Raw genomic sequence first — 25403 nt, 5'->3', positions numbered from 1 at the left:
ACTAAAATTGATATAAAATGATGACACATCAGCATCAGACCTCAGAATCTTCTGTTTGAAAAGAGTCAGCATAATCTTGCTCCAAACAATCGTATGACTGGTGGTGTGAATGGTTTCAGAGACATTTCCGCTATATTTAAATGTTTAGGCTTAGACAAGAACCATTTTAACCAAATTAGTAGTTAAATATTGCCCCGTTTTAGTGGTGCATCATTCATTACTTTTTAAAAGTATCAGGCATTCTCTTGCCAGAGACAGGTCACATTCTCAGACCACTCTCCCCCTTCAATCATTTTGTGAATGGTGTCTGTACAGATAGTAATTTCCTTGTTCACTGGGTTGTTTCTGGGATTGTAATGCCATCTAGACCCTGTGGAGGACCACCCAGCCTGGAGGAAGAAAGGTGTCTGGGACCCGTAGCTCACCACGCACTCATCCTTGACAATTCATTCTCGGCTGTGCCTCTTGTGTTCTGACCTTGACTCTGTAGGATTCTTTTTCTGGCAGCTCTCCCCCTCTTTCTCTCTTTCGATCCCTCCTTCTCTCTGTCCTCCCCTCTCAGGAGCTCCATCTGATTGATCTGCCACGTTCAGCACCTTCTCTGTGAAAAGTGTGGTGTGCGAAACGGTGAACATGGCAGTGATTATTCTCAAGTTCTTGAGCTGTAGGGCACAGAGAAGAAAATTACACTCTTGGTAATATGAAAAGAAAAGAGTTACAGGATTAAAAACGCGTCCAGAGAGTCTGGAGTGTGTCATTGTTATTGTTGAATTGTATATGAAGGACATTGCTGGTGCTCAAATTCGCGTTTATTATATACAGTACTTATTCACGTCAAACTAGGGAATGATTGAGTTTCTCAGTTCTGTCTTCTCTCTAAATCTGGTTCTTTGTCTTTATGAAGTAATTATGTCATCATCTCTAACCAGAAATCCATAAATTACTTCACAAAGATAAAAGAAAGAGAACAGGGGTGTTCATTTTCATTGAGAGTTGGCAGCAGCCTTCGGCGATGCATCAAAGTTTGGAAGTTTAATTTAACTTTATGCAAATCAGTATAGGAACACAAGGCAGTGACTGTCAATAGGATTATATCAAAATATATATCACCATTGTGTATGGCATTGTGTATTCCCAAACTTTTTTTTGTCAGCTGAACTCCATTTAAGGTCGCCGTGATTCTGCCAAGTAAGACATGTTCCTGGATCAACATCTTTTTTTGATGCACTCTAAAAAAAAAATGCTGGGTTAAAAAGCAATTTAATAAATGTAATTTAATTTATTATTCATTAAACGTATTAATAAATGTTTATTTATTAAACATATTAATACATGTTAATTTCCAACATATTTTGGGTTCATTTTGTAATACAACAATATGTAATATTTTTGCAGTAAAATATCCAAAAACCGCTAGGCCAGTGTTATATATTTTGTTCACTTGAGTACTTACAACATCCCAAATGTTTCCAACTATTTGTAAATCGTGAAAAAATTGCAATTTTAGCCAAGGCTCTGGGACGTGTGAGGAGTCACCTGTCAATTGCGTCATACCCGCGTTACCCTCGGTTTCCGGTTTTATTTTGTAGAAACCATGGAAACACCAAAGACGCTTTAACATATTACACGTTTTAATAGACAAGGGAACATCTGTTTTGATATATTTATAGATAGAAAATGGATTGTTATTATATACCTCAACATGTTTAGTCTTATTGTTTAAATCTAATTTTCTTGATTTTTTGCAAGTACCATGCTTTACAGCCTCAGAGAAAAACACTATTTTGTCAAATAGCTAACATAGCATAATCAGATGCAGCTTTATTTTTATTAACAGTAATACATAATTTTCTCCATCATATAATACGTTTTAAAATGAATTGCATTCCATTTATCAACACAAGCCATCCAATAATTAATATGATATTCTAAAATCGATCTAGGTTACTGCAGTGTTCAACAGTGTCTCACAGCAGCCGCCGAGCGAACACACAGAGTAACGTTATAACATTTTCAACACACTCAAATGTATCTAATATTATTAGACTAATAATAAACAGAGCTGCTTTACCTCATACTCATGACCGGAAAGCGGAAGCGGCGCCGGCGACTGTGTCATAATAAAAGTTCCGCTGCTCGTGAGGCGTGTGTTGCGCAATTGCTCCAGCGGCCTTGTTCAGCTCCCACAACACTCAGTCCTGCTCTGCTTCATACTACAGTAATGTTAAAGGTGCAGTATGTAATAATTTTGTCCGCTAGAGGTCGCTAGAGGCCTATTCAAAACAAAGGCGTAGCTTGATGACGGCAAGTTTGAGTGTGGAATCTTGGGACATGTGGTCTCCACCTCAACAGACAGTGCAATAGGACTTGGGAAGAAAACATGTTAATGGATGCGATTATTAACATTACTGTAGTATGAAGCAGAGCAGGACCGAGTGTTGTGGGAGCTGAACGAGGCCGCTGGAACGATTGAGCAACACACGCCTCACGAGCAGCAGAACTTTTATTATGACACAGTCGCCGGCGCTGCTTCCGCTTTATCATATGTATCATATGTATTGACAGCACAATTTTTATTGTGAAGTTATGATGTAAAATTATGATAACTACACTGTAGCTGCTACAGTAACTAACAAAATCTATCCAATACTGGATTTCGTAAGTGTCTGAAAAAGACAATTTTCACATGCCACCATTACATATTGCGTCATGCTATATTGCAATACAATACAGCAAATATAGTTTGACAGTAAATTATCAAATTAATTGTTTACTGTTTAGTCAGATGATATGAAAACGATTACCACTTGTTCAACAAATATATACACTCGTGTACATTCAAACACAATAATTGGGCATACATAGCAAACGCGAGTTCAACGATTTGCGCAAGTAGATTACGTACAAAGTCAATGCAAAGACGCGATCAGACGCGTCCTTGCGCGGGTCTAGAGACGCGATGCCCCGCGTTTGGCGTGTATGCCCCATAATACTAATCGTGTTGATCGTTATAATGGCATACGTTTTCTGTAAAGATACGAATCAAAACAACTCACCTGTCGAGTAAAACACAAGCGAGATCGGCATCTCTTTCTAGGTGAAGTTTGTCGCGAAGCTCTCTCCATCTAGAAAATGCAACACCGATATTGATCCTCGCTCTTTCTCTCCTCTTGTCCCAAACTCTTCTTGGGTCGTTTGGTTGGCCCGTACGCTTACGTTTACGGGAGCTGTCCTTGTTGACAGAACCAGCGGCAGATGGTAAACAGTAAATATGTTCCATAAATAAGTAACAAAATCCACCATAAAACGTGCAAGAAGTAAATAAGGAACTGCTTGAAGCAAGCTAGTGGTTTGCTGGACGCTAGACACTACTTCCGCATTTGTCCACGACACTGTTGTCATGTGGTTTCTATGTCAGTAAAGGCGGTAACAAAGGGTAACTGACGTCATTGACAGGCGACTGCACTGCCCCGTGTCACTGTTTAGAATGGGAATTTCTCATGATTTACAAGTAGTTGAAAACATTAGAGATATTATTAGTAATCAGCTGGACTAAATATATAACACTAGCCTAGTGGTTTTTGGATATTTTACTGCGAATATCTTACAAATTGTACCTTTAATAATCTAATTCATGAACATGAGTTCTTCCCGACTCCAATCCCTATTCTTTTGCATCGTCCGTTGAGATGGAGACCACATGTCCCAAGATTCCGCTCTAAAACTTGGCGTCATCAAACTACGCCTTTGTTTTGAATAGGCTTCTAGCAATGTCTAGCGGCCAAAATTATTATATATTGTACCTTTAAGCATGCAATACAGTAATTTTTAAACAATAGTTGAGTTAAATAAAACTACCCAGCAGATTAGACAAACATTTAACCCAACCGCTGGGTTAAAACAAAACAATTGCTGAGTTTGTCTATTTTGTAGAACAACATTCCTGAATAAAAACATAGTCTTAACCCTTACACTTCCCTGTCCCTATACATATCTTATTCATCTGTCATTTCCCTCTGATTTTAGGGAAAATAATGGTTTAGAAGCCCATAACTTTTGTTGTAAGCCTAACTGAAAACCTGTCCCTCAAATCTGATTGGCTGTTTAGAATGTTCTTCCAGGATCAACAAGGATGTTAATCCAGTTTTACTTGGTGAAATCACGTTCACCTGTTATCACCCCATGTTTTCCTTATTTTATGACATCAAATCGAGGTTATTGATCACCCTGTTGAGGTTTATTTTGTAAAGATGACCAGCTGACTGTACATTTATCAATTGCTTACTTCCTCCCATTCATCAAAATCTTCGCATTTATACTTGTTCAGGGCGTGTAAATAGAATGTATGAGTATTCTCTCTCTATCACTGCTACCCATGATGTGTTTACTTATTATATTGTATTATGTGTCTGTTCATTTATTGTATTGTAGCTTTCAAGAACTCCCGGAAACAATGACAATACATAGCAATGTATTGTTTTCAGAGATTGTTTTGTTGTTTTCAGAGATGGCCCCATTTATCTCAGGTAACAGTTGTTTGTCACATGTAATTTCATAAAGGATAATTAAGACATTTTATGTAATGTTTGATTTAGCCAGCAGGTTCGTTTCAAACCCAAATAAAAATTTCATCACGGTGGGATTTAATTACAGCAGTATCTCCACAGGGGATTTGGAGTTGTTATTGTATATACACACTTTCAGACATACGCATACAGTGCAGTAAACTAGAGCAAGACACTTCCATAATTAACAAATGCAAATTTCTCTCATTCCCACATACTGTGCTGGTAAATGTGTGCATTTCCAGCTGACATTGCCTATGTGTTTGCATTAGACCAAAGAGGCTTTTGAGTGTAGACCAGCGTAGAGCATGCATTATGGCATTTTGTTTTTGATTTAGTAGGGTCTTGATTTTACATGCATTAATTTATTGTGCGAACATTCACTGATGCTCAAAAAAGCAACAAACTACATTAAAAACCAATGGGATGTAAACTTTTGAACAGGATGATCAATGTAAATTGTTATTTTGTCCTGCCAAAAATATGTAAAATATGTAAATATGTGCTGATTAATTCACTGACCTCATGGATTCTCACTACACCATGGACATTTTTGCTAGGTAGTTTATTTCCCTTAAGGCCAGGTCAGGGATTTTTAAAATTATGCAGATGCAAATCAAAAGAAACAAAACTAAAAAGCAACGTATTTCTATCTATTATTTTAACCAGTTAGTCCCATTGAAACATCGTAATGACTGAGTAATGCTCAGTTCTAATTTTACAATTAATCTTAGAATCATTAAACAGTTTAATAACATATTATTTGTCTACATAGTCTATTGTATTGTTTGTTGTACTCAAATGGGTTGCAAAATGTCCTCAGTTAATGTGTAAAAACATCCAGATGCTCCAAAATGACCTCTACAAGAATTTTAATTACTTTAATTACTTTTTTAATGACATTCTTATTCTTTCCACCTCAGTTCCATCTTTGTAAATAATAGCTAAATTATAAAGTGACCCTGTTCAGAAGTTTGCGCACATTTGGTTTGTATTGGTCAATCCATGACTCTTTTCTTTGTAAAAGTTATTCAGAGTTTGTCCTAACTGCACACTTCAGATTTTATTACATTTTCTGTGATCCCTATTATATTGTTAAAATTATGAACATTTTTGCAGATTCCACAAGGTGTATGTAAACATTTAACCGCAACTAGATATCCTTTAGTTGATGATTACATTGTACCAGGTCTCAACAACATATAACCCTGCAGTTATATCGTATTTATTCCATTTCCTTATGCTGTAGCTGCCCATCCCCCAGGCCTTTTATCTGAGTGTAACCCCCCAGACAGCAAAACAAGTGTGCTTTGAGTGTGGTATGCACTGACCCAGATAACCGCATCCTTCACTGGAGTGCGATTGATACTCTCCATGCCCCCGGAGTGACTGGGTCAGTATACCAGCCTGTAGACCGGGCTCTGAGCTGACACCACACATCTCTGAGGCCAGTGGAGATAAAAGTTCACATGAGATGTTCTGCTTCTGTCTAATGTAGTCTGTAATAATGCACAGAACAAATGACTCTGAGGTCTGAATCGCTGATGCCGATGGTGAGAATTGAGCCTTAGGTATAATCATTGCTTAATGGCATTTATGATTGATTGAGGCACTTAATTTCTATTTCAATATGAGATGCTTAGCTGGATGAATAGATAGAGTGATAGAGAGCTATTGATGTTTGTGTTTTAAGGCTAAAATATTAATGCCTGTTGGTTCCGTCTCCCTTCTATTTCAGGGAAATTTTTTCAACTTTGGATATTTTTAAGTTGTGTGTGTGTGTGTATACAGGATAATTATACTTGGTAACATTTTTGATTACTTCTAGATTACTTTTGATCTTACTTATCACATTGATTTGAATAGGATAATCTTGTACTAAATTGATATATAAAAAACGAATTGCTTTTTTTGTTACCAGCAAAATGAGGTGCATTAAACATCACATTACAGTACTTCAGGATTTTTTTTTTTTTTTTTTTTGAAGGAACTGCAGGGTGGTTGTAAGTAGATAAAACCAATTAATTAAATAGTACAAATGTAAATAAGTAATTTTAAAATTAAAATAAAACACACAGGGCCTGTTTACACCTAGTCACTTCATGCATTTTGACTGATCGGATAGCTATCCATTTTGTTAAATCTTTTTCATTTACACTTGACCATAGGGCTTGGCGATATGGCCAGAACTATTATTACAATATTTTTTTTTTCATATCATATTTTTTCCATATCATTTATTTTGATGGTTTGACGTGAAGATCTTTCAGTTTTAGTTCCAGTTTTCAGTGTGTACTTGAAGGTAGTTTTTCTCAAATGAAACGGTGAAACGCTTGTGAAGTGACTATCAAAGCAGCTCTAGAGATGAAGTTCTTGTGTTCATGTCCTCATATATTGAGACGACAGATGCTGAAAACACTGTTAGTGTCACTTATGTGCAAGTTCGTGTATCAGACGAAATGCACTGTTCATTCACACAGTCCAGAGCTTATTATCATTCAACTTATTATCAAGATTATTTTGTGTTGAGCTTCAGGGTGCGACGCGACCTTTCAGTTTCATTTGCGGCACTTTGCGAAGTGGCTTTCTGAAGAGATCATCTGTGGCGGCACTGGCGGGTCATATTTGTGGCGTTGCATGTTGCGGTAGCGCGGTATACAGTATGTGACTACTGGGAGTCGATAACACGTTCTCACACATTTATTTTTTTTTGTAATTTTGGGAGGAGTAAAATTGACATGTGGATTCAACAACCAGATACATTTACACTTGGCCAGTTTCATCTGGAATGCGTCTCAAACCACCTTCTGAAGTGGTTTCAGTGATCGGATTTAAATCCATCTTTAAATGCGCTTCGGAGGGCATTTACACCTGGATCTGTTCACGATCGGATAGCTATGCGATGGGAGAAAATGCATGTGGTGAACAGGTGTGAACAGGCCCAAAAGGATGTGACCATCTGACCATTAACCAACATTAGAGAACTGTGAACATGTAAATATGCTGTTAAAATTGACTATATTATTTAAAATTATTAACTTAAAATCTCAGGGGCAACTTCAGGTAAATATTTTAATAAAATGTTCTGTTGTTCAGTTCCTGCATATTTAATGTAAATACAAAATGACAATATGTGAATTTGTATGTGTTTGAAAGACAAAGTTGTATAATGTGTGTATCTATATGTAGTGCCTGCTCAATGATTGGCTTATGAAATTTGACTTCTCCTTGAGTATCTGATGAGTCAGATACATAATGAAGTGTATTATCCCTATCTTTCTCTCCATAAAGACGCCAACAACTTTCCACTATCCGAGACAAAATCCCTCTTAGCTATTGCATGAAATAATCTTGATGCAATATTAATGTTCCTTACCTTCATTCTCTTTCAACTTTCCTTTTTTTCTGAGCTTTTGGCTTCAAAGCCTGTTGTCCCTCATCACAGTCACACAGAGTTGGTGGGGAAATACATTTTGAAACTCTTGATAGAAACCCAAGGCCAGTGAATATTAATACTTTATCCGCCTATTTCAGGGCCTTGAAGGTGGAGAGGACCCACACTAGCATATTTTGATATAATGGTCACTGCTGAAGCATAAGTAATGCTCTATAGCTTTGTTATATCAGGGTATTTCAGATCAGTAGTACACTATATTATTGCTTCTATAAGTTCGGTAAGTATTTAACTGAAGTCATGTTGTTTTCCAGCTGCTTCCCATATTTCTAGAACCATTTCTCACCAGCTTAGACCCTATGATATGGTGCAGCATGATGTAATTGTGTCGCAGCTATCTGCAGATAAGGTAAAATGGGTTTTATTAAAGACACCCTTTCTTCTGAACACTTTTTATTTTTTTTAAAAGAGGAATTTCATTATTGCACTCTGCTCTTGAACATCTCAGGATAGAAAGGCAGAGCTCAAATAATTGAATGTGAAAGTATCCCTTGAATTGCGTTTGAGCCTCCTATAAAGAGGATTTTTAATAAAGGAAAAAAGTTTAGAATTCAGTTATGTGAGGAGAGGAGAAAAAAGGGTCTCAGCATGTTTATTCCTGTCACCTAGAAGCAAGTACTCTACACAGCTTGGGGCATTTTGTAAATAACCTTTGAACCAAAAAACTGGTACTCAATTATTTTAGAAAAAGTTCTTCCTTTAGTTTAGGTGTAATAATGGCCTTAACGGAACACTCCACTTTTTTTGAAAAGAGGCTCATTTTCCAACTCTCCTAGAGTTAAACAGTTGAGTTTTACCGTTTTCGAATCCATTCAGCCGAACTCCGGGTCTGGCGGTATCAATTTTAGCATAGCTTAGCATAGTTCATTGAATCTGATTAGACCGTTAGCATCGCGCTCAAAAATGACCAAAGAGTTTCTATATTTTTCCTATTCAAAACTCGACTCTTCTGTAGTTACATCGTGTACTAAGACCGACGGAAAATGAAAAGTTGTGATTTTTCTAGGCTGATATAGCTAGTAACTATTCCGGCGTAATAATCAAGGAACTTTGCTGCCGTACCATGGGTGCAGCAGGCGCAATAATATGGTTGCAAGGCACGCTCCCTGTGCAAACAGGGGGTCACAGCCGCTGCGTAATATCATTGCGCCTGCTGCACACATGGTACGGCAGCAAAGTTCCTTGATTATTACGCCGGAATGAGAGTATAGTCCCTAGCCATATCGGCCTAGAGAATCGCAACTTTTCATTTTCTGTCGGTCTTAGTACACGATGTAACTACAGAAGGTTTGAATAGGAAAAATATTGAAACTCTTTGGTCATTTTTGAGCGAGATGCTAACGGTCTAATCAGATTCAATGAACTATGCTAAGCTATGCTAAAAGTGGTACCGCCAGACCCGGAGATCAGCTGAATGGATTCGAAAACGGTAAAACTCAACTGTTTAACTCTGGGGGAGTTGGAAAATGAGCCTATTTTCAAAAAAAGTGGACATTTGATATTCAACAGTGCTTTAATCTGCCTGCATTGACACCATTTTCTTTAAAAGCTGCTGTGCAGCCAAAATTATATACCAGTTATCACTGTAAAGCTGCTTTGACACAATCTGCATTGTAAAAAGCGCTATATAAATAAAGGTGACTTGACTTGACTTAAATTATAGTATTTCATGAAATACATGAGTGAACATGTTTAATAGCTCTTTACTCATACAAAATGAGTAAGTGAATAAGTGTTTTGTACATTTTAATTATTATCCTGGTCTTTGTAAGCATTGTTTTTAGCAATGTATGAGGTTCTATGAAATTCATTTGACTCAAATTTGCTTTCTCAAATTCTCATCAGTTGCATTTGTCTAGATCTTGTTTTTATGATTTAATAAAAATTATTATTTAATAATAATTTGTAATATAATTGCATAATTGAACGAATTCATAATGAACTCTAACAAGCTTTAGATTAAGCATCATTTTGCTTGATTTATTATTTAATCAAAAATCTTAAGTCAAATTACATGAATTATTGTTGGCATTTTATGATTTCATCTGCACTATTGTACAGCTATATATTGTATGAGACCTGATCTAACGTGTACGTCAAAAGTGTGTACTACAGCTAATGTTCTGTAGAATTAAACTAAAATTAAACTGCAGTTAGTACTAGACCTCCATGATATTTAATGTTATTATAAGTGCACCTGTAATGTTTAAGTAGGCGAGTAATAACCTCTAATGGTTAATTCTCATTAGTACTATGACAAAGACCCCTCAGACGGCTTTTCAGAATTCTTTCCCTGATTGTTTCTTACAACATTTTTCCCTCCTTCTTTCTCTCTCTCTCTCTCCTTTATTTTCACTTTAACTAGGTTCTGAATTGTGTTCAATTGTAGGTTTTTGATGAGAGAAGAGCATCAATCCTAGCTCTCTTCTAAAGGTTTTACATAATTGATCAGTACATGGCTTAGGGCGCTGGTCATTTTCTGATCCTTATATCTTTTATTCAGCCCGGCGGTCCGTGAAAGCTGTGAAAAGTTCTAACACTCCATCAGAGAAGTGGATCTGATCCAGACCATGTATAACTATTAGACCTGAATTCACAATTAGTTTCTGTTGGTTTGGTTCTGTTGGTCTCCGTCCGTTCGTCCATCATTTGTTCTTTCGTTTGTTCGATCAGTCGTTCATTTTATATTTAGCGTTCTTTCTATTGTTCTGTTGTTCTCTCTGTCAGTGAAAGGTTGACATTGCCCACAGATTTGCATGCTCACTAATATACAAGGGGGGCAATGACATTTTCAGCATTGTAAGGGATGCCTTTGGGCGATATTTGTGAGCCTGTTAGTGCAATTTTATCATTTGGATGCAACTCTGACTCAGTTGGGTCTTAGGACTCATTATGTGTTTGTGACTTTTTTTCATTATGTGACTTTTTATGTGTTGTCATTTATGGTGTTTAAAATTCAGAAGTCAGAGGATCACATGCAATGCATAGCAAATGAGCTTTTGATAAAGAGGTCAGTAAACAACAGGCTTTAAAGTTACAGAAGCAGTTGTGGCTCCAGATGCTGAAAGGTACATATTCTGAGACATTTCTTGTCTGTCGATCTGTGGGTTAATGATTTGCCCATTAAAAAGGATGCTGAGTCTTGAAGGGCTTGTGATGTAAGGTTCTGAGGTGTTTTTTTTTCTTCTTTTTTCATTGCAGATGGGGGCATTATAAAGGTCAGACTGGTCTTGAGTGCTTGCCACTTGCAAATTTAACCACTTTGGAAGATTATCACTACCTTGAGAGGTCTAATAATAATAGGTAGTCATTTTCAATAGCGTTTCTCAATTAGCATCCTGGCCCTGCTTGTGGGCAGCAGAGAATGAAAGGGCATTTCAACACAATGTGTCTTTGGCTTTGCCTCCAATTAGAGCAGCGAAATGACTGGATTACTGTGATGTGGAAAGAGCAAATAGCTTGTTTTTTTCCTGCCACTTTGATTACATGTCATTTCAGACCCTGGTGGCATGAAGTAGTATATGAGGTCACAACATCACAAGAGAAATGTATTTTTCTTGGAAATTTTTGCCATTTCTATTGAACAGTGCCGTGCTTTGCAGAAATGCTTCTGTGCTGAAGAAGATGAGAATGAAGCGACAAGCTACTGGAACCACTAGACAACAAATAACATACTAAATATAGAAAACATCATAATTATTACCGTAGTCTAGCAAAGTTAGACATTTAAAGGGTTAGCTCACCCAAAAATGGAAAAAATGTTGTAAGTTACTCACCGTCATGTCCTTCCAAACATGTAATACTTTCATTGTTTTTCAAAAACAAATTAAGATATTTTAAATAAAATCTGACAAATTTCATTCCCTCCATTGACAGTCCACACAACTACCACTTTGTCGCTTCAAAAAGTTCATAAAGAGATCGTAAAAATAATCCATATGAATTGAGCAGTTTAGTTCAAATTTTCTGAAGAGACTCGATCACTTTTTTTGATGAATAGATTAAATATATTAATCTATTATTAAATTTATACTCACTGATTCTTGCACGGCAAGCAAGCATGCATGAGCTTCTGTTTACCACATCTGATGTGTGGACTGATGAATGTTTATGTAAATAAAAGTGAATAAAAATAAAAATTATTGGTATAAACTCAAAACCCAGGCTAAGTTTGAACAAAAATAGCTATTGTTAGAGATACAAAACTAGCTTTTGTTAATAATCCATAAAGATATCGGCATTAACATTCTTTGTACCTAGAAAATTACTTTTTATATTTATGATTTTTTGTAGTTTCGCAAAGTAATACTGCTTAAAATGAGATTTTTTTGTTGTTATTAATAAACATAATTTGCCTTAAATAATCATTGATCTAGGATAAAAAATCCAATAAGACCATGACAAAATAATGAATTAAAAACGCGGTGTTCAATGACATGTAGCCTAATAAGTTTCCTTCACATTTTAGTATGATGAAGGAGTGCAAGAGATACGCGGTTGCTCAAAGTTGACAATTGGATATTTGAAGTGTCATCAAGTGTCAAAAAGAAAAGGCAACATAAAAGACTTTTTCCAAGCTTTTGAAGGGTTTGTGAAGGTTACCAACTGCTAGTGAGAGTTTATCATCATTAGAGAGCAATTTACTTTGACATTGGATGACTGTAGACTTGATGACTTGAAGCTGTGTGTAAAAACTCATTAATAACAGATCTTTTGAGTTTTTGACCCTTTCAAATCTTTGCTTTTTAATAATTTTCTTTTATAGAGAAAATAGCAAGAGGACATTCAACTTGCTACTGCTATTCAATAGCAAGTTGAATGGCATCAACACATAAAACAGGCTGTATTCAAATCTACTGTATACTACTGTATACTAAATCTCCTATGCGAGTACCATCGCCCAACAGCTATGCCACATTGCCACCGCTCTAACAACATGGCTTTTCAAATAGAGACAGCCTATTCTACATTTAACAAGGCCTAAGTATACACATTTTAAACCCATTCCCTCAATCATCCACACAACTTCTTCAGCTGAGCTTGTTAAGACACATTCTACACTTTCTACAGATGTTTCCGGTCGGTCTGACCTTGCCACCTCAGAATAGAAGAGTTGCTCCTTTGCAGTAGTGATTCAGACTCCCCACAGCACAGAGTCTCTCTCTCTCTCTCTCTCTCTCTCTTTCTCTCCCTCCTCTAATTAAGATGCTCCTGTGGGCATGCTGCCTGCATTACTGTCTAAGCGCTCTTCCCTCCCCTCACTCCTTGGAGAGGGAAGCTACATTGTCTGCTGTTCACACAGGTTATGCCTCAAAGAGAAAAATCCATTCCTGGGCCAATCTCTTTGAAGACACTGCAATTAATTAGATCTTCCCTAGCAAGATTTCTACGAAACTATTAGATCTGTTACATGGTTACATTTGTTTTTTTACTAGTCACGAGTCTCTGATGTGACCTTGTATAGTGATAATGATGGTTGTAGATATTTACTTGCCCGACATAATGAATTTAAAGGGTAAATGCCAATATTTACTCATTCTCTTGTCATCCCAGACTTATTTATGGTTATTTTCTAAGTGGAACGCAAGTATACTTTTTTTGTAGAATCGTCACTAAGAATGAGAATCAAAATTGAACTCTTCTGGTTCTTATTTAGGTTCCATTAACAATCACGTCTTACTATATATTAAAATATTAAGAGAATGTTGTAAAATATTTCATTCATTTAGTGTGTTTTTTTTACATTGATGTGTATTGTTAACTGCATTATCATGAACAATCAGTCAGTACGTCTCACAGTCTTTAAGCATACAGTAACATTTCATGATTATTGATAATTTCTTGAACATTTCTTGATAATTTTTAGTTGCAATTTAGGAAGTGAGTCATTAATTCAGTAACTCATTGAATTTATTCATTCGCTCCAACTGATTCAGTTTTTTTTTTATTCACTAAAAAGAACTAGATCACAGAATGATTGTTAGCACTGTGGATTCAATAGCAGTCTGGCTGTGCCACAGTTTTTTTCTTTTTCTTTTTTCTTTTTGGATACTTGACTGATGTGGTTATAATGGTTTTTTTTTTTTCCACATAAAAAAAACAGCATACTGGTTTGGAACTACATGAGGGTGAATGATGACAGAATTTTCATTTTTTTTGGTGAAACTATTCCATTAATTAAATATTCTTTGGTTTCTTCTTTACTTTGGCTATGCATTTCTTGGTCTTAAGTCATTCAGCCCAGAAAATAAATGATGTGACATCATCTTTCTAATGAGAGATGACTGTATTCCACAGCTGTTATTAGTTTAAACAAATCAAACATTTTCTTCTTTGATTATTTTTTCTCCCCTTTAAGCTCATTGCTTATGGTTTGGCTGCTAGTTTCACTTTTTATGGGAGAGTGAATGGTATCAACTGGCACTGTACTGTATACCACTGTCCTGAATAAATTCTATATTCATGTATTGTAATATAGTATTTGCACTACAGAGTAAACACTACAAAATACCATGACACTAACACGTTCATTTCCAAAAAGCCAAAATAATACCACGGTACTTTTTCTTATTGTTTATAGGATTAATACATATATGCCTCAAGATTCATATGTACTGTTAAATAAATCTCTGTTTTAGATCATGAGAGTTAAAGCTTTGTGAGCTTTGTCATTTACATCTTCTCTGTTTATGTTCTTTGACATGAACTAACTGCAGACATTTTAGCTGCACGCTGACATGGATTTAACACAACACACAATTGCATAGAACACAGTAAGCTCAGTTCAGACAGAGAGAAAGAGGGACCTGATAACAAATGTATTCCGACTTAGCTCACCTTTGATGTCAGTCCCACAAATCCAAGGTGCTTTGAGCACGTCTGTCCTTGAAGTCGAAGCAGAGAAGAGTCCCTTGTGGGAAAGATATTGTAATCCTTAGCAGAATAAGAATAAGTGTGTTGAAGAATTGTTTGGTGGAAAGAGTTTCAGAAATTACCCTGTGTCTCTGCAGTGCTGCTTGAAGATCATAGAGAAATAAAGAAAATACGATGAATGAAACGAAAATATTACCCCAAATTCTCACCTTTTTAAATGGGTTTGCCTGGGTCAGTCTGCCTTTTAAGTTGCTGATGTTGACATCTAGATGATTTTGACTCAGAAATCCAGTTGTTTATGCCTGTGCTTTGCTTGCATAAATTGGACGTGCTGCTATGCTGAAGATTCATAGCTGTTTCAAAGCTCAGTGAACCTTTATTATTCATTTTGACCTTTTTTTTTTTACAATTTTATAAGCCGTGATTAAGACATGAAAAGATAGGGAAACATGGACCTGTGGGATCTCGGGTCACCAGCATAAGCAACACTGCATGTGTCTTAGCTTACTCGCTTCCCACCAGGCCACATTTCCGACTAAATTCCTTCATGAATAGAGGTTCGGCATTATGCAGATCTTAATTTGTGGAACGCTTATGAGTAAATACAATGATGTGGCATTACTCTGTAATGAGGAAAAGAGAAACTATTTATAACTCTGAAGTAAACAATCCAGAGCTGTGCTTCTCAGCTCTTCACATTCTCAGCTTGAACCCTGAGGGGGGGAGTGTGTGGTTGCATAGATTCACAGTTGTAATATGTAAATAACCCTGCTAATGATGCAGCGTGGATTGGCCCCATCGCATGTGTTTGATGCGTGTGCGTTGTTGTCTCTCTTACAGCTGCTGGATCAGGCAGAGGTTCTTGGGAGGAGAGCTCCAGTTCCAGTCAGCCCTCTCTAACAGCCTTAACCTCCACGTCCACACGCACACCGACTGCCTGGCCGACATCAAAGGTACTCGCCCAAACGTCTGTCTGCTTTTCACTTTCTCCCCTTCATTACTGCACATCATTTCGCCAGTTGCACCACTTTCTGTTCCTTCATCATCATACTAAGAAAGGCGATGAATGGTTTTCTTTTGCAGCTTTGATTGCAAAGTAGTCGTAATGCAGTTAAATGAATCGGTATACGAATGCATACAAATATGTTTGATGATGCCATATCTTAAGATATGTAAGGGAGGACGTTGGTCGAGTATGTTGGTTGAGTATGTTGTATGTTGTGTATGTTTGGAAACAATTTATTTGTTTCTTTGACCTTACATGTATGCTGGTGTGTTGAATGCACAAGGGATTGTGGGATTGACAGCGATGTGTCAAAAAACTCAATTTTATGCAAATGGAAAGCAAAAATGATAGATGACAGTAAATTTATACGAGTAACAGCCAGTGATGTCTGTAATAGTTTCAAAATCTGCTGATAGTGCTGAATTGCTACCATTTGGTTTGAGTTCAACAATGTTTGTAATGTTTTTAAGATAATATTGTGAATAGGGATATGCACTATAACTAATTTATAAAATTAGTTTTAGAATAATTTACAAAATTGCAAGAAAAGCATGTAACAGCAACTATACATTTAAAGGTCCCGTTCTTCGTGATCCCATGTTTCAAACTTTAGTTAGTGTGTAATGTTGTTGTTCGAGTATAAATAAAATCTGTAAAATTTTAAAGCTCAAAGTTCAATGCCAAGCGAGATATTTTATTTAACAGAAGTCGCCTACATCGAACGGCCAGTTTGGACTACATCCCTCTACTTCCTTCTTTAATGACGTCACTAAAACAGTTTTTTGACTAACCTCCGCCCACAGGAATACACAAGAGTTGCGTTTGTAGAGTGTGTTTGTCGCCATGTCGTCGAAACGCTGTTATTTTCATCCCGCAGTCCAATCACCGGGTCTGATTCCGGCTCAAATTGATAGGGTAAAATTAAAGACATGTTTACAATAACACTGAGCGCGTGCATCTCCACGTTATGGTAAGAGGCGTGACCTTTCTGGGCAAGATGCGCTAAACTGCTGTCGAATCACAACACAGGAACCGCTGGCACAATCAGAACTCGTTACGTATTTCTGAAGGAGGGACTTCATAGAACAAGGAAGTCATCAGCCCGTTTTTATGACAGTGGAAACAGCGGTATACAGATAAGTAAATTATGTGAAAAAAACTGTGTTTTTTTACACGCGAAACATGAACACATGTTATATTGCACACTATAAACACAATCAAAGCTTCAAAAAACCACGAAAAATGGGACCTTTAAGGGTGTTCTGTTTGTTAGGATAATGAAGTTGGATTTGTTGTTGTCAAGTAAGTTTAATTCATAATGTTACCAGTATTATCCCTCATAACCAGTAGTATAAAAGGTCTACAAGCAAGTGAGTTATTTTCTTGTTATATTCCAATTTGACATGACATAACATACACCAAACTTTTTTTTTCTTCTAAATCACAATTCTCCCTCACCCTACACGATCCAGTTTTCAGTCACATGATCCTTCTGAAATCATGCTGATTTGCTGCACAAGAAACATATCTTATTATTATTATTAATGTTGAAAAACAATGTGCTGCTTAATATTTTGGAAACTGTGATGCATTGTTTTCAGAATCCTTTTATGAATATAAAATTCTAAAGAACAGCATTGATTTGAAATATAAATCTTTATAAACGTTATAAACATCTTTACTGTAGATTTCAATATTTAATCCATCCTTGCTGAAAACAAGTATTAATTTCTTTCTTTAAAAACAAAATACTGACACCAAATTTTGAACGGTAGTGTGTATATAGTGACTCTATAGTTCTATCAAGTGCGTAATCCATGCCTAGTTGTAGGTAATTTGATCCACAGATGATTGTTTTTGTGATTTTACTGTAAAAGCACTGCTGATAATTTGGAATTATTTTGGAATTATCCACTGTACATTAGACCGTATAATACTCAGTATACACTGCAAAGGAGATTTGGGACAAAACTACATTGAGTTTTTAAATGGTCTTTAAGTTTGTTTTCTTGTAAAAACATCTAAATACCCTTAAAACAAATATTGATATTTACTTGAGATTGAACTGCTTAAGATAACAAGATTTATTATATAAGTGTATTTTTGTCAGGTACGTACCCTCGAGACTGTGCTCTACTGCAGTGCACCAATGTAGCAACGTTTAAAGTTCAGGGTAGAAGGAGGCAGAACCTGCGAACATTCAACAAAAATTTAATCATAAATAAACAAACAACAAAATGAAAGTAAAGTGGCAGCCCTTCATAGACGACTGCCGCACAAAAACACAAAAAAACAACATAAATAGTCCAGACCTGGTCCTCTCTCGTTCTTTACTGTCCTGTCGTCACCTCTTCTTTTATCCTTCTGAGCTCCTCCATGAGACTCGCTCCGTTCCCGAGGCTCTTAGCCCCGTCCTGCTTGCCACATTTACAAAATACTCTCATTGCAAAGATACATTCTTTGAAAACGTATTATTTTATGCAGCTTCGCTCCTCAAGAAAAGTTATCTTGTTTCAACAATTATAAGGGTGCTTTCACACTGGCAGCACCCTTAGTTCAAAGCAGGGCACGGTTCCCATGAAAAACTGGTAATGTGAAAGCTGCCATGTGGATCCAGGAGTGCACCAGAGTACTAAACTCAAGACTGTTCGGTTGCATCGGAACTGTGGCATGATTCGCATGAATGTTAAAGCAACTGGGACTCGGTTTCGCGCTTATTCAGGAAGTGATGTAACTTGCACATGCGTTTTAGCCAATGACAGTGTCAGTTGTTCTACAAAACACATGTAGAGAATGTAGAGGGGGAAACAATCACACTTGCGCTGTTTAAGGTTTATAGTATTTTAATGTAAATTCTATTCATTTAAATTAATTGATAATATTGTAATATCAATTCTAATTTTTGTCGTAATTGTGACAGACCATTTTGGCTAGTGAACACGTAACGTGATGTAGAGGTCTGCGCGGGACTGTTTTTTCATCCCGCTCCCGCCTAAAATTCACTCTGTGTTCACCCGCTATACAAGATTTGTTATTTGTCTATAGAGAATACGAACCGACGTCACGCCTCGTTGCATGCCGGGGCGGCGCCGCCATTTTGACAGGATCACCCTCTATTACTCGTACTGAAATTAATACGGATTCTTGCTTACCTTTTGTTTTGTTTCTGCCATTAAGTGGAACGTTAACATTTTTAATGGTATCGTTTGCAGGGAATAGAAGCTATTTTATCGCGTCGCATGATCATTTTATTTATTTTATTTTTTTCACTGAAGTTTTGTAGAATTTCGTTTACAACGTTGATCTGTTTACCGTGTCGCACGCTGGACGCTCACCGCTGCTTCAGACATCGTATTAATATCCAAATAAATCTATGTGATCAACACACTGAGAAAAGTCGATTCATTTATTTGTTGGAAACATTTAAATGGTGCTTAAACGAGCATACTGAGTAGGCCTACAACTGTTGTCATTGTACCCTTTTCCACGATCACAGATGAGGAGAATCAGATTATGGGTCAAATTCAGAGGACAGACGGACACGAACACAATATATTTTTATATTTATTTTAACAAATGACAACCACACTAAGCAATTTCATACCTTTATAAAACCGTTATGAAGAAAATGTATAAAATGCTTGCATTTTAAGTGATACTGAACGTTTATATTTTGGTCTCATCCGTTTTTCAGCATGTGCTTTGTTTGTAAATAGAATTTGGTCTCTTTAATATCAGTCTAAGTGCATTAAGCGTTTTCTTGAGAGGACATGAGAGGAAACCGTTTTTATAAACGTGTTGCGTTCATATTTTGGGCTCATTTGCGTATCTCCACGCAGTATGCTTTAATAAATATGTACAGAATTGTTTGTTGGACACATGAAGCGTTTTTCTTGTTAAGCATTTGAATGCCCCCGTCAAGTTCTGCTAATTCACGAGCGCAGTGAGAGTCAGACTTGCAAAGGTAATGTTAATTATTAAACCAAACGAAATCAAAACGTTCAAAAACACTTAGCAATGCCATTCTTTTATTGAGTGATAAGCAGTGGGTTAAATCAGTGCCATTAATAATAGATTTGCCATCCGGCGTCTTCTCGTCATCTCCTTGACCTGCTTCCCTTGGTGTTTTTACACGTAGAAAAGGCGAAAAAACGTTTTTCACTGTCTTGTTTTCTCTCAGAACGATGATCTGAGTTACTATCACAATTATCGATGCAGCATTAATGACATACAATGGTGACATTTTTCACAATCATGACAGAAAACAAATTACTGCACTAAACTCAATAACGGAAAGGCTGCGCGATCCTGTCAAGATGGCGAATAAACAAAGAAGTTACCCAGAACTCAATGCGGCGTGACGTCAGATTCGTATTCTCTATAATGCTGTCAACACCATTCACGCAAGAACAGAATGATGCTGACTGACGACCGTTTCAGAACGTCTCTCCTCCAAAATCCGATCACAAATGTTGAATGTTCTCTGAACGTGAACTCGCGCACCTCTAATGCAAAGAACATATCTTGCCAGGTTTTTGAACGCCACCACTGCAGAAAGTTTTGTTCACTTCAAATTCAAGCACAGATGTGCGGATGTCAATGCATCTCGGGAGCGACCGGGTTATTGTCAGACCGCCCGCTCCTGCCTAATGCACTCTATAGTTACCGACCGCAATCCGCCTTTCATTCAAAATTTTATCCCGCGCAGCAAGAAATCTGAAGACAGCCGCGGGAATGCAGACCTCTAACGTGATGCATCTTTTTTTTCTAATTTTACTTTCTTCCCTATTCTCTGAATATAATCAGTTGGTGAAGATGATGTATAATTCTGTGTGAAATGTTTATACTCTGTAAATAAGTACAATGAGGATGCATCCTCTTTGAGAGTCGTCACAGCATGGCATGCCTTTGATTTTTTTTTCTTACTGTACCCATAATGCACTGTGTTAAGGACTTGGAACCTGAGCGTAGCTGAGGATGTTCTTCTAACTCTCTTGATGCTGGTTCATTCTGAGAGACTTCTCACATCCTGAGTCACTTCAAAGAACAAAGACTTGGAAAAAAAAGAATGAGGGGTAAACAATGACTTTATTTTTCTGCTCTTTCCTCTTTCTAGAAAACAAACTTATCTCTTCAGTGTTTCATAGTGGAAGCTGCTTTGAATCCCAAATTCAATGCCATATTGACTATGACAGTGTAGTTTTTCTCAGCAAAATGATGAAGCACTTTTTAAATCCAATCCTGCGTAATTAATTTAGAATACACTTTATTAATAATAATAATAAAAAAGAGTCTGGCAGTTTTAGTCTGTTGTGTCCTGAATACAAGTTTATTAATTGCCCAGTGTAGTGGAGGATTTTTACAGTTACAGCTTTCTGGTTACCCATCATACATTTTGTTTTTGGCTGCCCTTTGTGTGCACATACATTCCAATGCATACAGTTGTGGCCAGAATTATTAGCCCCCTTCATAAATATGATCAAAGATGACTCTAAAAATAAATCTGCATTGTTTATCCTTTTGATCTTTAATTTATAAAATTAGCAAAAAATCTAACCTTTAATTGAAGGAAAAGAATTGAAAGTGGGGGGGAAATAACATTATGAAATTATGAAAACACGTTGCCCACAATTATTAGCACCCTTTTATTCAATACTTTTTGCAACCTCCTTTTGCCAAGAGAACAGCTCTGAGTCTTCTTCTATAATGCCTGATGAGTTTGGAGAACATCCGAGAAGAGATCAGAGACCATTCCTCCATACAGAATCTCTCCAGATCCTTCAGATTCCCAGCTCCATGTTGGTGCTTCTTCTCTTAGTTCACTCCACTCATTCTCTTTAGGGTTCAGGTAAGGGGACTGGGATGGCCATGTCAGAAGCTTCATTTTGTGCTGAGTGACACATTTTTGTGTTGGTTTTGATGTTTTAGATCATTGACCTGATGGAAGATCCAACCACAGCCCATTATTGGATTTCTAGCAGAAGCGGTCAGGTTTTGATTTTTTTATCTGTTGGTATTTGATAGAATCCATGATACGATATATCTGTAAGTTGTCCAGGACCTCCAGCACAAAAATAGGCCCACAACATTAAAGATCCAGCAGTATATTTAAGCGTGGGCATGGGGCACTTTTTATCCATGTGTGCACCAAACCCATCTGGTGGGTTTGCTGCCAAGAAGCTCTTGTTTTAGTTTCATCTGACCATAGAAGCTCGTCCCCTTTGAAGTTCCAGTCTTGTCTGACAACTGAATATACTGGAGTTTGTTTCTGGATGAGAGCAGAGGATTTTTCTTGAAACCCTCCCAAACAACTTGTGGGGATGTAGGTGCTTTTGATAATTTTTTTTAGGCTTTCTGAGATTCAAGACTCAACTAATCTCTGCAATTCAGTCAGATTTGTTACATCTTTAGTTGATTGGAACTTCTCAATTATTGCCCTGATAGTGGAAATGGGGATTTTCAATGCTTCAGCTATTTTCTTACAGCCACTTTTGTGAAGCTCGACAATCATTTCCTCATGTTTATACTCCTGTGGAACAGGAAGTCATGGCTGGACAATTTCATGTTCATGATCACCCTAAAAAAAGCTAAAAAAATTTAAATATGAATGGGAATATACTTCAGAGATATTTTACTCATAAAAAATTCTAGGGGTGCTAATAATTGTGGGCAACATGTTTTGGAGAAAAACATTTATTTCTTAATGTTATTTTCCCCCCACTTTCAATTCTTTTCCTTCAATGAAAGGTTAGATTTTTGCTAATTTTATGAATTAAAGATCAAAAGGATAAACAATGCAGATTTATTTTTATAGTCATCTTTGATCATATTTATGAAGGGGGCTAATAATTCTGGCCACAACTGTAGTAAATCCGTGTTCTTTGTTCTTATCTTCTTTAAACTTTAAATGTGCCTACTTTTGCCATGTAGCTGTAGATTCAGAAGTGTGGGTGCGCAGCCCTACTGTTTCACGATTACTGTGTATTCGGACCCACTAGTCATTTGACATATGGCATTTCACATAGTATAAAGCAGGGAAGTAGGCATATTCGTACTCAAGGTATGTCACTTTATTAAAGGCACAGTCCACCTAAAAATGAAAATTCTTACCCTTATGTTGTTCCAAACCCATAAGATGTTCGTTCGTCTTCGAAACACAAAAGAAGATATTTTAATGAAACCTAAAAGATTTCTGTCCCTCCATTAAAAGTCTATTCAACCATAACTTTGACACTTCACGTATTTCATGAAAAGATTGTGAATGATATTTAGACATTGAAAGTAAAACAAAAAGTGTTGGCTATATGGGTTTGGAATTACATAAGGGTGAGTAAACAATTTTCATTTCTGAGGGAGCTAGCAATAGTTTAGTTCTAAAATATGTATTGGTGTTTTTGTGTTTTTAGCTTGGATATTTAGGGAGCTTCAGTCATTCATACACTGTAATTCAGGGTAATTTGAGGTACACAGCCTAGAGAACTTCTGTAACATAGTCTTTTGATTCTAACGATTTTTCATTCCCTCTCAGGGTTCCCCTTTTGACACTCTTTGTGCTTGGAACAATGTATATTAGATTACCGAAAAGCACCGGCCTATCATTCATCATAAGTGCCGTTAAATATAACGCAGCACGGCTCAACCTTTGGGGTTGTTAATGACCCTTTGCTTAAATCTGAGTGATTGAGCTTAATACATCCCTAATTTGGTGTCTGAACTAAGGTAGAAAGGTGCAGATACGTGTTAAAATGGGATCAGGTGCTCTTCTTTACTATTAGCAGGAGCTCCTGGTCCAGGATCAGCCTTCCTCTACCCAATACTCTGCCCAGCATGCTTTGAACGTGCAAAACTGATCACTTGACAGCATTAAATGGCAATTCTCATTACTCTAAGGAGCCTGTACGCACAGATGGGCCTCAGGTGGAGCTGGACTGGTGATTTATTTATGTTGGACCTTTAGCCCCCAGAGCAGAAATGAGAGGGTTTATCTTTTTGAAGAGGGGATTGACTGGGGTTAATGAAATGAGACCATTCTCTAATTGGGGGGCGTTTCTGTTCCCACCAGTTTTCCATCTAGTCGCCCCCCTCCTTATCTGTCTGCAACAATCATGCATTAGTGTTGCTTGCTAAGGGAGCATACTTTTTTTTTTTTTTTTTGCTACAGATATGAATGTAAACCTGATAAATTTGCAGCTTGTAGCATTTAGGCTTATGATATTTGTTTATAAATCATCAGGCAAACTCCAACATTGTGTAGGCGAGTTTTGGATTGTAAAAATCTAGTTTATACTTCCTGGGCCTTCCTGTATACCCACCTTTCTCAGTGTTTCATAAGCTTGTAATGTTTCAAGTTTTTCTGGGTTGAGGTGTAGCAGCTCTGTGCACTGTAAACATAATTGTCTTAATGTTTTCGCACCTTAACAGAAGTGAAGTTAATGTTTCCTGTGTTGGCTATGTACCGTAGGTGTTTCCCAACCCCTGATAGATTTGTTGTTGAGGATTTTTTCAAGCCGTGGCTTTTTAAATGCAATGCTGCCGCTTCATCTCATCTCTGGAACCACGCAGCAAGCTCCGACTGCATTTGTAAATTTATTACACAGCTATTTTTAGCACTGGGGTTTATGCTGCAATGTATTTATCCCTGAGGAAAAACACTGTGCCAGCACAAGCACAGTTCATGTGACTGTGTTTATTTGTCTCCAGGAATAAAAGCCAGTTCTGCCCCTTAGAAATTGCTACTAAATCTTGTGTAAGTTTTGGCATAACCTATTACAAATTTGTCAATTATCAGGCACTTTTATCCAAAAGTTACTTAAATTATGTACATGCATGTTACAGGCACCATCTCCCTGTAAGGACATATTGATGATTCAAAAAGCGATCGTGCACATAAAAATAAAATTTCTGTCATTATTGACCCACTCTTATGTTATATCAACCTTTATGACTTTCTTGCTTCTGTGGAGCAAAAAAAATTTGAAAAACAATTATTCTATGCAATGAATGTAAATTGGTTTCAAATGTTGTTTGGATCCCAACGTTCTTCAAAGTATATTTAAAAGTATAGAATATCATACAGGTTTGGAGTACAGTAAATGGCAGAATTGTTATATGTGTATTTACAATCCTTTAAAGTTTTAACTGCCTTGTTTCAAAATGGCAAATTCATCTTTGTTAATCTGTAGTACAATGATTAGTTCAGGTAACCATATTGCCATCAGTGCATTAAAGGTGCCCTAGATTCAAAATTTGAATTTACCTTGGCATAGTTGAATAACAAGAGTTCAGTACATGGAAAAGGCATACATTGAGTTTCAAACTCCATTGCTTTCTCTTTCTTATGTAAATCTCATTTGTTTAAAAGACTTCCGGAAAACGCGCGGATCTCAACATAACACCGACTGTTACGTAACAGTCGCGTTGTACGCCCCAGTATTTGCATATGCCAGCCCATGTTCCCAACATTATGAAAGGCATTAGACAAGGGCAGCCAGTAATGTCTGGATCT

At 36.9% G+C, this 25403-nt stretch overlaps 1 protein-coding gene across 10 annotated transcripts in view; it reads left to right on the top strand.

Annotated features, from left to right (window-relative positions):
* The window catches only part of arvcfb (ARVCF delta catenin family member b), a 190726-nt gene that overhangs the window by 23404 nt on the left and 141919 nt on the right, over positions 1-25403 (top strand). For 9 of the 10 annotated variants that reach the window (XM_048187610.1, XM_048187607.1, XM_048187602.1 and 6 more), the window contains exon 2: positions 15733-15845. The gene's annotated coding sequence lies outside the window, so the exon portion shown is untranslated. Of the gene's footprint in view, positions 1-15732; positions 15846-20958; positions 20974-25403 lie in introns of those variants that run through there. The other variant, XM_048187600.1, reaches the window with a different exon arrangement.

This window comes from Megalobrama amblycephala, linkage group LG4 (assembly GCF_018812025.1).
Source record: "Megalobrama amblycephala isolate DHTTF-2021 linkage group LG4, ASM1881202v1, whole genome shotgun sequence".
Taxonomy (NCBI): Eukaryota; Metazoa; Chordata; class Actinopteri; order Cypriniformes; family Xenocyprididae; genus Megalobrama; species Megalobrama amblycephala.
The sequence above is the reverse complement of the archived record's forward strand: the minus strand, read 5'-3'. Positions and strand labels throughout refer to the sequence as shown.